Here is a 4,744-nt window from a genome sequence, read left to right as displayed (position 1 = left end):
TATAACCTAACCCTTATCCTACCCTAATTATTTCAGAAAATTCATTTAAAATTATTAATACTTGGAGATTATTTAAAATACATTTGTAAAGTAAATTTTCTAAATTATCAATGTTGCATATCGTTTAGATATTTTTGTCTGTTTGGATTGGCACTGTTGGTGGTTTATATTTTGTTAAATGGAATTTGCATTTTGTAATGTTTTTATTTTTTTAATGACCTCACGGGTCATTAAAATGTTATATTTTATAATTCTTAGGAATCTTTTCCTTAAACTTTAAGAGTCTTCTGAAAGAATTGCCATGTTTTACTGACTACTTGCCTGTTTTAAACATTGAAACACTTGACAAAATTAATGTAATTGTTCACTGCCATGCGAGTTCCAAATATAAGTGTCATATATGTGGTTATCCAGGCAAATGAGGAGCTGAACATGGCAGTAAGGCTGGACAACTTCTTTAGAAAACATTACATAATTAATTCCACATGTAAAAAAACTTCTGTACTGGACACTACATATAGGATTTCAGAGTAATGTAAATGTCAATCATTTAATAAAGTTGATCTAGTTGCACCCACATTAATCTTGGCTAAGTAATTTCATTTGATATCTTGTATGTGTCCTACTAACATCAACATCACTGCAAGCTTTACCCCATCCCACAGCAGCCTGTACAGGGCGATGTTTGGCACCTTAACTCTTGTAAAACAGTGTATTGATTATTTTATCATTTGTAAAACACCTTCTCATTGAAAAGAAAAATTGTCAGTAAAAGTAAATACTGACATGTGGGAAAAGATTAATTGCGAGACATGTGCTTAAAGTTTGTCTTTATGTTAACATTTAATTTTTGAACATTTTTTAATGCCATTTCAGGTAAACTTTGACAACTATGAAGCAGTTCTGTCATTTGTCCTTGTGAACAACAATCACTGGAAGTTGCTGGTTTGTGATTTTTTGTCTATAATAAATATTTTTTCATTTTATGGTTTGGATAGAGCATGACATATTCACATTAGTTTTAATGAAATTTTTCTTTGTTATGCCCCTTTCCTTTGTTGATCTGTTTTAGTACATCGATGCAGAAGCCAGAACTGTGTTCCTAATAGATCCTGCACAAGTATCATCTGAGCTTGTGGACTCCCAAAAGGCAGCTAAAAGAATACAGTAAATAAAGCTCTAATAAATTTTTAAAATGTATTAAAAATTAATAAATTTGCAAAGTGACCACATAGAGATTGAGTTAAAAATCTTAATGTATGTGACATTCAGATTTAAGAATACATTATGGAAATATATTATCCATAATATTTTTTACAAATATATTGTGTAAAAAATATTTCCATTAATTTAAATATTTATGTAAATATTAATTTTAATAAACTTAACATTGTTTTTGTTAACAGAAACTGATAAGAGGAAAGCGTGAGTTGTCTTATGAGTGGAATTACAGAATAAAATTGCTCTTACACAAATCATTTTGTTTGTTATCCAGAGAATACTTCAAAATGAGAAGGACACGCCATGGAAAAACAGACTGGGTTGGGATCCAATGGAAAGGGGGGACAATGCGCCACCCTATTCAACAAGACGGAAGCAGCTGTGGAGTTATTGTAGTCAAAGTAAATTAACGAGTTCATGTTTTATGTTATACAAGTGTGGATACTGTGTAATTATTATAGAGAAAAGTTGTCTATCATCAAATACAGTCTCTCTGGTTAGTTAAAATGGGCTTTCGGAATTGTGGAAAGAGTGTGTATTCACTTGGAGGAATGCAGACTCCCCCAGCAGTAGCCCATAACTGGGGTCAGTGCAACATGCCACACAGTATTTGTAATTACGGTTCTTTCAGCATCTTCTAAATGTTGAAGATGTTTCACTACAGGTATCTGTACTAACAAACATACCTGTTTTAGTATGTGTGGATACACTATATATGTCCACATGAATGTTTTAAGTGATGCATTTTAATGCAATAAAAAAAGTCTTTAAAAACTTTTTTTTTCTTTAGATGGCAAAAGCTTTGATGGAAGCCTTCCTCTGATGCCAGATGTAGATTTTGACACAACAAAAAAGGCAATGAAAAGTGAAAGAAGAACTCTCGCTCTTCAAATCCTTGATGCATCAGGTATACCATGTGCATGTCTTTCATTTCGACTTACAATACATAAACATACACACATATATATTTTAGAATCTCCCCAGCTCTTTCATTACTGAACCAGTCTTGACTGGTGAATTTAAGGTTTTTTATTTTATTTGATTAAGATCAACCACCATCATCAAAGTCACCACAATAACCTCAATAAATGTGAGGACAGCAGAGGACTGGAGTTTGACACCTGTGATTTAACCTTATTGAGAAAGATTTACAATGCTGGTCAAAACTCCCAAATTCTCTTCAAGCCCGCGTGTCTGTAATCAAAATGGATTTCCTTCTGTGAGTTAACCTTTACTCCTCAATGATTCCTCTTGCGCCACCAAGAGGTTACTGGGACAGGCTGCACTCTCTCATATCTAAATTCATTTGGAATGGGAAGAAACCTCGTCTGAAAGTGAGAACACTTCAATGAGATAAAACACTTGGGGGCTTGGGCCTACCCAATTTTAAGATATAATTTTGGTCCTTTGTGCTCCAACCTTTGCTTGTATGGTTGNTCAGGTGTGTTAGAATCATGGCAGCAAAACCCAAAGAACTTTTCACAGTTTTTCCCCCAAACTAACCGACTGAGTTGAGTGAAGCTGCTGGATGCAGGTAAAGTTAGCTAACAGATGACGAGCTAATATCAATACAGAACCTTAAGCTAGTTAACAAGTAGCCTGTAGGCTGCTGGTGTTGTTGTCTATGTTCAGCTACGATTCATTTTGCCCCCAAAAAAGTCGATTCCCCCCCTTTGGAGCCGGGCTGAGTATAACAGGGAGTCTAAGAATCCACCCCCCTTCGCTCACACACATCGTTCAACCAGACAGCTGTTTGTAAGCCATAGTGGGGGGTCAGGAGAAATAGTTTGGAAACCACTGATATACCTTCACACAACTTCCAGACTGCATTTAACCCAGGGGTGTCAAACTCCAGTCCTGGAGGCCCGCTGTCCTGCAACTTTTAGATGTGCCTCTGCTGCACCACCTGAACAGAATAATTAGGTCGTTAGCAAGACTCTGGAGAACTGATCTACACAAGGAGGAGGTAATCAAGCCATTTCATTCCAGTGTTTCGTACCAATGGCATATCTAAAAACTGCAGGACAGCAGAGGACTGGAGTTTGACACCTGTGATTTAACCTTATTGAGAAAGATTTACAATGCTGGTCAAAACTCCCAAATTCTCTTCAAGCCCGCGTGTCTGTAATCAAAATGGATTTCCTTCTGTGAGTTAACCTTTACTCCTCAATGATTCCTCTTGCGCCACCAAGAGGTTACTGGGACAGGCTGCACTCTCTCATATCTAAATTCATTTGGAATGGGAAGAAACCTCGTCTGAAAGTGAGAACACTTCAATGAGATAAAACACTTGGGGGCTTGGGCCTACCCAATTTTAAGATATAATTTTGGTCCTTTGTGCTCCAACCTTTGCTTGTATGGTTGAATCCTGAGGCCTCTGTAGCTTGGAAACCAATTGAAGAAAATCTATCCAAACCATACAGGCTGGAGGATTTGATGTATTCTAAGATACCTCCTACCTAGGCTAAATCACAATTAGGACCCATAATTTCTTCTCTTCTTAGAACCTGTCATTCAGGGCTGAATCTCACAAACACCAACCTGAAATGGCATAAACACTTTCCTATATTTAATAAACTTTCTATCCTTATTGGAAACAAGCCATTCTCCTTCCCTAGGTGGAGAGATAAGGGTGTCAATGTCCTCAAAGACCTTATGAACAATGATGGCCTGCGTTCTTTTAGTGACCTACAAACTGCGTATAATTTACCAGGTTCTACTTTTCAGGTTCTTCTTTTATTTACAACTCCGATCGGCCATGAAAGCGTGCGGTGTGTCATGGGGTGTGCCTCTCCCAACCCATCCCTTACAACAACTTCTTGCCTTGCAGGGTCAGACACGTGGCATTGTTTCTAATATACATTTATTTCAGACCCTCATGCCAGCCTCCCTGTAGAAAATACATGGGGGAGAGATCTTTCCTTTATGGGAGATGTAGAAATCTGCTGGGATACAGTATGGGAGAACCTCCACAACACATCCAAAAACTCTGACCATCGGCTTATACATTTTAAATTTATCCATAGGATGTACTGAACACCCAGGAAACGTCATGCTATGAAAATGTTCACATCTCCTACTTGTGACTTATGTACACTTAAGACTCCAGGCTCTTTTATGCACATGTATTGGGCTTGTCCCAGTGTGGCTGCTTTCTGGAGACAAATCTCCGCCACGTTGAGTGATTTGCTTAAAGCTAACATTCAATTCTCACCATCTTTGTTTCTATTTAATGACGAGTCGAACTTTCCTTGCAACCAAAGCGCATGCTATGTGCCTCACTGCAGCTAAGAAGATGTTGGCTCTACGATGGCAACCACCACACTTACTGCTTTGGCAACAATGGGCCAACTCCTTCCTAGATATCGTTATGATAGAGAGGTCAGTGGCCAGGATGCACAGGGCCAGTCATAAAACGATCAGCCCATGGGATGCAGCTTATTCTTTGGGTAGAGAAAGATGCAACATAACTCTATGTAATCCTCTTAATGTGTAACTGTTAGTGATGATTTCATCCTCTCAA

At 37.7% G+C, this 4,744-nt stretch overlaps 1 long non-coding RNA gene across 1 annotated transcript; it reads left to right on the top strand.

Moving 5' to 3' along the window:
- Positions 1-851: 851 nt before the first annotated feature.
- Positions 852-2,301, top strand: LOC103155338 (uncharacterized). The gene is made up of 4 exons (XR_478029.2): positions 852-945; positions 1,073-1,167; positions 1,496-1,622; positions 2,012-2,301. It is a non-coding gene; the product is annotated as an uncharacterized LOC103155338 (long non-coding RNA).
- Positions 2,302-4,744: the final 2,443 nt, after the last annotated feature.

The sequence above is a fragment of the Poecilia formosa genome, unplaced genomic scaffold (genome assembly GCF_000485575.1).
Source record: "Poecilia formosa unplaced genomic scaffold, Poecilia_formosa-5.1.2 Scaffold422, whole genome shotgun sequence".
NCBI classification, from domain to species: Eukaryota; Metazoa; Chordata; class Actinopteri; order Cyprinodontiformes; family Poeciliidae; genus Poecilia; species Poecilia formosa.
This window is presented reverse-complemented; position numbering and strand designations above follow the sequence as displayed.